Here is a 9,202-nt window from a genome sequence, read left to right on the forward strand (position 1 = left end):
CAAACGTGGTACTCTCTGTTGGGCAGAAGTAAAAAGATGTTCAAGTACTATTGGAAAGTGATCACTTCCACATAGATCATCATGAACACGCCATGAATAATCCAGAAGAAGAGAGGGATCGCAAATAGTGATATCAATAGCAGAATAAGACCCGTTTCCAGGATGAAGATAAGTATTAGATCCATTATTAAAAATGCATAATCCTTCTTGAGAGACAAAGTCCTCAATGATCTTACCTTTGATATTATGAGACTTGCTTCCCCACAAGGGGTTGTGTGCATTGAAGTCGCCCATAAGTATAAATGGTGAGGGTAATTGATCAGTGAGGTTTTTGAGTTTAGCTTTATCTATAATTGAATTGGGTGGAATATATATAGAACATAATGTAATTGTTTTATCTAATGCCTGCAGATCCGTGGTGAGTTGGACTGTGCTATGAATGACGTTGTCCTTCACAAAAATGGATGATCCGCCTGCAGCACGTTCATCTACCTTAGAAAATGTGCTATACATGTTGTATCCTTTTAAAGATACATTGTCACTTTCTTTTAAATGAGTTTCTTGAAGACAAAATGCAGTAGATAAAAATGACTGAACTAGAAGCGTTAACTCGAGAAGATTTATTTTAAGACCTCGGCAATTCCATTGGATGATATTAGTCAAGATTTGTTAATAGACGGGCGAATGCTATCGAGTTTGCCAGCATTCTTATTTCGCTCACCCTGAGATTGTAAACTTTCGGGTGGCGGAACACTTTCGATTTCCATTTCTGATTCGTCGTTAAGTGTTGAAAATCTGTTGTGTGAGAAGAGTCGTCGATCTCCAGGACCATGCGCAGCTGGTTTTACTCCGCCTCGACCCCTACCCCGCGACCTCGAATCAGAAGACTTCTGAGAGGATGTATTTGCTGGCTTCTTTGGGACATCCTTCTGTTCTGGAGAACGAAGAGGAGACGGGGCTTTAGAAGACTTTGTACTAGATGCAGAAGATAAACTAGTTTTATTAGATGCAGATGAAGGAGGACTATTGGAGATGGAAGAATCATCTATGTCACTGGGAAGATCCCAGACAGATTCACCGCCCCAACTGTCTGATTTAACTGTATCTCTTTTATTTGATTTCTTTTTTTCATTATTTTTAGATGATGACATTGAGCTCTGTAAGGAAGATTGAGTTGACTGAGTACTGGTTTTAGAAGGTGTTGGTTTTCTTGGAACTTATATTTTATCGTTAGGTTCTGTTTCAACAGGCAGCATTGTAAATGTCTCAGCATCAATTGGCCAGGTCATGCGAGTTTGTGTATGCTCGTGACTGAATGAGCGGACAACTTTGCTGGCGTACGATGGTCTGTTCGAAACAAGGAGATCATTCGAAACAGAAGCTATCTGTTTAGCTTCTGGGTAACTGATGTTTCTTTCTGTTTTAATTTTGATAATATTTTTTTCTTTAAGGTAAACAGGGCAGTCCCTAGATGATGAAAAATGGGATTCACCACAGTTTACGCATTTAGAAGATTCAGAGCTACAGGTTGTTCCCTCGTGTCCTTCGTCAGAACACTTGAAGCATCTCTGCGTACCACGACATTGTTTGCTTCCATGACCAAACTTTTGACAAGTGAAGCATCGAATTGGGTTAGGGATAAACCTGTCAACTCTGATTCCGAAGCAACCTAAAGTAATAGATGGAGGAGGAGTTGGAGTTCTAAATGTCAAAAGATATGTATTTAATTTGATGACTGACAGATAGACTGACGGATAGAGAGCAAGCAAACCAAAAGTCCCCTTCAGCTTAGCCGGTAGGGGACTAATATAAACTTAACAAAACCATGCATATAAAATAGGTAATATTGTTTTCTTCAGCAGACGGGGAAGATTTGCAGAATGTTCTAGCCAGCAGTATTTAAATTTTCAAGTTTTTTATTACACAAAGTAAAGAAGTTTTTTCTAACCAGTTTTTACTGTGGCGTGAATGTACTACGTACACAATATGTTATGCAAAATATATAATGAAATGGCTTTTTTACTAGGTTAAATCTTTACTTTGTAATTCTTAGTAAAGTAGTATTGAATGATTTCCTGGTATCAGGGTTGTCAGTCATTTTGCCAGGATTATCAGAAAATGAAAGAAAAAACATGGTAGTCCTACACATTGAAGACTAGAGATGTCGTCAGTTCATACCGAAAAGCAGAAACATGACAACAAGGCAGACAAGTTTATCAGTTCTGGCCTCAAGAATGTCCTACAACGTTTAATTCTTAGGTAAGGCCATATCAAAATATAAAACACACATACACACAAAAAAAAAGCAAAGGAACAGCACTTGTATTGCTGTTCATCCGTCTCAATTTAAAAAAAGGGTCATATGATTGCATATGAGACAACTCGCACATAATGTCCTCATTGAAATTGATATCAGCTATCATAGGTTACACAATACTTCTTTTAAAAACAGAGATTGAAGATTTAACGGTAATTGAACTTTTATAGGCAATAGCATGTGTTTGCCGTGGTCATTTATTCTGAAACTATGTTTTATTTCATGCCTGTATTTAAGAATTTAAAGATAAGATAGTTTTTATGTAGTAATAGTCAATCAAACACAAAATAATTATATTTTGATATTGTAGGGTAAATGATTCTTTCACATACCCTTTCTGTTTAAATAGTTAACGTAGGCAACAGTATGTTATCATCGGATGTCGATGGTATATTGTCTAAAAAAAAGAACACTAAGAAAAAAATAAAAATAAAAAGTCCAGCGGTATGAGGTTACTTCCAAAGGATGAGTACACTTTTCTACTTGCAACTAAATTTAACAACACTGTTTACGTCATTATCTTTTTCGAAATTAATTACCACGAATCAAAAACAAAATACATCAGCAACTCTCTTGGTGACATGTCGGCAGTCTTAGGATGCATCTGTTGCTTTTCTTGAAAGAATGCAACTTGATATTATTTTGGTTGATTTCGTTTTAATTTTCTTTTGTTATCGCTTTTATTTTTAAGTATAAAAATATTACCGCAAATGTTAGCAGAGTTTGGAGTGTGTGATCTATGTAAATGTATGGTCATGGATTGTATGAACATGCAGACACATAAAATTAGACAAAATTATTCACTTGCGTACTAGCAACGACAAAATAGTTTACTTAGTACTAATAATGTTAAAATTATTTACTTAGTTCTAATATCGATATAACAATTTCTATCTGCCTGTTAAATATATTGTAGTATATCTACATACTGCCTCCTGTAGATGTTGGGGAAACCATTCTGCTGAACGTATCAGCTGCTGAACTAATGGATGATCCTTGTTGATTTCTTCAATAAAAAAAAATTGTATGAATGTGCCAAACTCTTACCAAATCATTTCGACAGATTTTGCCAAGATGTTTTTTACGGAACTTTCGGATACAATTTGATCTTTGTTGAGAAATTTTAAGTGAAATGACATTCATCTGTTTTGAAATACCTCTCCAGCATTTGACTAATTCTCGAATTGTCTGTTTAGACTGGCAAGGTCACACAGGTAAAAGGAAAAAATACTTTTGTCGTTGGTGGTACAAAATGTTGTGTCCCTCAGTGATAAATATAGTGTAACCGGGCGGGTTCGTACCAGTTTCCTGGGATTTGAAGCGCAATGCAAAATTTCTAAAGTCAAACAGTTTACGCTATACTACTTAATATAAAACAAACACTTCTTAAAATGAATTTCAACACCTATCAACCTGACCCGAACCTTGTAAATTAAACTGCCTAAAACCCTTTCAGTCTTGATACTTGTTTAAAACCAAATGTTTGGAACTAGAGGCTGAAACCTAAATGTATGGAACTGGGCTGAAACCTAAATGTATGGAACCAGGCTGAAACCTAAATGTATGGAACCGGGCTGAAACCTAAATGTATGGAACCTATTAGAAAACTAATGTATGGAAACTATTTGAACTATGTAAACTTTCGTATGAAACCTTATTGAAAAATATGTCTATAACTGTCGGAACAACAGGGTAGCACTAAAGTATGGTTTAACAGCAAACACTCACTGCAAAAGTGAGAGATGTGTAACGCTAAACCCTAGCACCAGCCCTGTTTGGAAATTTGTACCGAACCAACTGTTTCAGCCTTTCTCATACACTTCACTTTATTCAACTACTTCTACTGCTTACTATTAACTTTTTACTCTCCTACCGTTCAGATCTGTTTGGTCTACTGTCTTCGGTACAAATCTACTGGAAGTGTTTTACGACCTTCAACAAATGGAAGTGTTTTACGACCTTCAACAAATGGAAGTGTTTAACGACCTAAACTGGATATACATCCCTCGCACGGTCGGCTCGGTGCCTGAAGGCGTTTGGTGAGCGTTTGAATAATTTTGTGCCATCGGTCAGGAACAGGTGGTGGACGCCATTTTGGTAGGCCGCCATCTTGGTTTTGTGAGTTGTTTTGGTTTTTCTTTTGTTGACTATTTTGATGTTATGTCTTCACAACGGCTGCTTTCAGGGCCAGATTGGTCAGCTTTGCAGCCCGCTAACCTCGATGATGGAGTACTGGTAGATGAGTCTCGGACGTAGTATTAACGATGACAGGAAGCATTATCAGGACCAAAGTCGTGAGACAGTGAAATGGTGGTCCATCATCTAACACCTAGGATACAGCCCTCGGACGTCACTCGGCATACCACTCCCCCATCCATAATGGGTTTTGGAGTGTATGTTGACGCGGGAATTAGCCCTACGCGGATTATAGCCTAACGTAGTCTGTACAGCGTTGGATTGGTTTCTGTCATCGAAAGTAGTAAGTTGTGATCCATCCAACAGTAAACCCTCATCGAAGATAGCGGGTAAAGGAGAGCTGACCCAGCACGTCCGTTCAGTTGTAATGACTGAGACGTGACTGAATGGATTGAATGAAATGTATTGTTTACGACCTTGACTAATTTAACCACTATTTATACTAAGGACGCGGACCTCGAAGAGAGCACCCAGCAACAACTGTACAGGTAAAGCGTCTTATAGCAACCAAGGATAAAGGGAAGATTTTTGATTCCGTTTTCAATGATAAAAATATCAAATGGGAAAATTCATAGAGAAATCGGAAAATTCATAAATGTAGAAATATTATAACATTCTTAATCTGTAAATTCGTAACAATAGTGTGTATCGACAATAAGACATGGCATTTTTATAACAGAATATAGTGTAATAAACTTGATTTTAAAAGAAAACCAAATGTTATGTAATGTAAGAAGTAGTCAGGATATAAATTCAGATGCTTCCCGATGGTTGTAGTTTCAAGCAATCTTTCTATGTTATCTCTTCAAGAAGTATTGAGGCGATTTTGTCAAACTCATTCACCCTCTTTCCAATGAAGTTCTTTGCACCAAACCACAAGATCACGAGTTTCTTTAAGATTCCCAAAAGGATACAATGAATGTGATCGTTTACAACATTTGTGGTGTTATTAAAGTATGTAATACCACGAATCCTCTTTCCACTGGCAGTTGCCTCCTGAGCATCGGCTCTGGATCAACATCTGTATGTGAAGCTTTCTACTTTACCATTCTTTACTTTTCCTGGCTCAAGACAACATAAGCAGCCATGCTCTCCGTTATGTTGTGTCATTTGCAGCACACAAGCCCTGGTCTGTAGATCCATTGTAGCAACTATCATTATTGCTGTAGTTTTTGTCAGAGTTTGCTGGATGTTGACTTTAATACCTTTTTGGTAAAGTTGAACCAAATCTTCCACCAATTGTCGGAGGAACATGTTCAATTGTGGTTTAAATATATGTATTTTGATTTCATTTTTCCAATGTCATGTTCTCAAATTTATTATATATCTTTTGACTTGTCCCCTCTTGACTGACCTTTCACTTTTCTCTCCCTTTCTCCTTCAATTACGAAGATCAAAATACCTTATTGCAGAATGAGAAACAACAGGCCTCTCAAAATGAAACTCATCCTCCAAGACTGCGGAGTGAACTATGCCAAAATCTTTAAGAGAGCCACTGGAGTCCCATGTGTTTATTTTCTTGCTTATGCCGGCAACAGTCACTTCAAAATTGATAGACGAATTTGGTTGCGAACCAACAAAGTTCACTTCTTCCTGTAAAATAAAATCAATTGTATTCAAACAATTTAGCCAAAAGAATATTTGTCCAATATATTTTTACATTTGTCGACAGTCAAAATATTCGATTCGCCCCTGTGAATAATTACAAATGAAAGAAAGAAAAAAGAATTGAACAATGTCCGTAATGTCGTGTTTTGGTATATGTGAATTCCGCCAACACATATTCCATTAAGTAAATATAGATGTGTTATAAAATTGAGAATGGAAATGGGGAACATGTCAAAGAGACAACAACCCGATCGAAGAGCAGACAACAGCCTTCATGTTTTTTTGCAGATTTTATTTACATCTTCTTAGGTTAAGAGGCAGCAGCCGTTTTATTAAAAGTCACACTGATAGGTTTTGTTTTATCTTCAACTTTCTATTTGTAGGCTAAAGGTTAAATTTTGTTCAGAATTTTCTACGATTTTTTTGCGGTTGGCTTTACCGACTTTTTCTTCTGTCAACGACCGTGGCAGTCTAAATTTCTCCGACCTCAATCCCAGACGCCTCTATTACAGAACCTACCTATTGTATTTATTGTTAATTTGTTCCCGTCCTGAATATGCATGAAATATTTGCCACTGGACGTTAAGCAACCAACAATCAATCAATCATCTTCTGTCAACGATAGTTTGGACATATTATCCGATGTACTGACTGTTGCTGCTCCATCTGCTTTAAGTTTCCGAATGAATATCTTCCCTATGTAAAGCATAGATAAATGTAAACATGAAGCCTTGTTTAGTCAAATAGTAGCATATTAAAATAAAAACAGCATAAACCTTTAATTTTAATCCAAAATATTAACTTCATTATAACAGAGAAACATAAACGGCACATGCTGTCTTGAAAACGTATGTTCCGGCAATCAATATTCAATATAAGAGCCACAAACGGATTAGAGCGGCAACACGGAGACTTCAAAAGTAGATACTTAAAAGAGTTTTGCCAAGGGAAACATTGTGATCAATGATCACAACACTTGTATAAAAATTCGGACCAGGAAATGATGAAAAGTATGTTATCTTATTTTGTCGATATATGACATATGCCAAACATCATTTTCAAATATTTGATAAAATGTAAAAATAAGAAGATAAGTCGACGTTTAATGCCTTCACCAAATTTGTTCTTCCAGGATGGTTTGGGGCATCTTCATATTCAATGTCCTTTATCTTAAACCGGTCTTTGGTGGTTCTTGTAATTAATCATGCAACTAAGTCCATGAAAAATAATATATTCAATACAAGTAACAACCAAATATACATATTGTCACTATACATATTCAAAACATTTCAGTTAAAACAAATTTCTGCATTCTGCTATTTATAAAATTTACTTCGTTCAGGATAAAAGTAAATATATATACACATATCAAATACGGGTAATAAGTATAGAATGGGTAACAGAATTTTAGTCTTAAGATGTCCAATTAATCGAATCTAATAGTATTTACTTCGAAATAATATTCATCTAAGATGTGAATCATTTCTCAGGGTTCCCATTAAAAAGAAAACTACTCAATTTCTTATTTATTTTTCATTAGCAACATTTTTAGAAAAAATCAGTGAAAAATCTACTAAATTAACATGTGAAGTTAAAAGAATATTTACCCCCAAGGGTGACTGGGGAATAGAAGTATGGTCACCATTGGTCTTCCTCCGACCGACAGTAAAACACTTGCCAAAGTGAGGCGTCCGTTTGGCTGTGCGGGGTATATAAATTGGCAGACACGGTCAGAATGGGGACGTTAAATCCGATGTTTCGTGTAAAGAGACTGACACGCTCTTTGCACGTTAAGAACCCTTGCAAAAACTCTTTGAGGGGTCCGTATGTGACCTGTTGCAAGGCTAAATTTCTGTCCCTATCCAATATACCCTCATTTACCGTGGCAGTCTAAATTTCCCGGACCTTAATCCATGACACCTCTATTACAGAACCTACCTATTGTATTTATTGTTAATTTGTTCTCGTCCTGAATATGCATGAAATATTTGCCACTGGACGTTAAGCAACCAACAATCAACAATCAAATATTTTGATACCGGCACTAAATTCATTTAGTCTACCTTTCAAAGTCTTATTCTGCTTTCTTACAAAGACACCTGGTCTTTGGTCTTTTACCCCAAGGGTGACTGGGGAATAGAAATATGGTCACCATTGGTCTTCCTCCGACCGGCGGTAAAACCCTCGTCAAAGTGGGGCGTCCGTTTGGCTGTGCGCGATGTACAAATTTGCAGCCACGTCCGGTCAGAATGGGGACGTTAAATCCGATGCCTCGTGTAAAGAGAGTGCCACGCTCTTTGCACGTTAAGAACCCTTGCAACAACTCTTCGAGGGGTCCGTAGGTGACCTGTTGCAAGGCTAAATTTCTGTCCCTTTCCAATATACCCTCATTTCCCGTGGCAGTCTAAATTTCTCCGACCTCAACCCCTACCGCCTCTATTACAGAACCTACCTATTGTATTTATTGTTAATTTGATCTTGTCCTGAATATGCATGAAATATTTGCCACTGGACGTTAAGCAACCAACAATCAATCAACAATCAATCTTTGGTCTTTTCTCTTTTTGCAGAGTACCAAAATACTTGTCCATAAAGGCAGCAAATGCATGTAATTATTCAAAATAAATTCATATGCTCTGGGATTGTGATAGGAATTCCCTGTAATCCCATTATGATAAAACGCAAAATGTCTTTGATTCGCCTTTTGGTAGAATAGTGATGTGTTCCTCATCGGTCTTTCGTCTGTTACACGATACATCCCGCACAGCTAAACGGACGCCCAAATTTGGCAAGGGTTTAACTGCCGGTCGAAAGAAGACCTATAGTGACCATATTTCTATTTCCCGGTCACCCTTGGGGAAACTACCACATTTACATAAAAAATGGACGCCCAAAGAAGGAAAAGACAGCAGACGGCAAATAAAAAAAGAAATTAAGAAAAGGAGGGTTTCTTTAAAGAAAACCAAAAAAATAAGCACTGTTAAAGATAATGTTCCTCAGATTCCCCAACATATTTAAATATCTAAATTCAGATAGACAGTTTCCTTCGACTTAAAAACTACTGGCTTATGTAAGAATTGT

This window comes from Mytilus californianus, unplaced genomic scaffold (genome assembly GCF_021869535.1).
Source record: "Mytilus californianus isolate M0D057914Y unplaced genomic scaffold, xbMytCali1.0.p SCAF_66, whole genome shotgun sequence".
Taxonomy (NCBI): domain Eukaryota; kingdom Metazoa; phylum Mollusca; class Bivalvia; order Mytilida; family Mytilidae; genus Mytilus; species Mytilus californianus.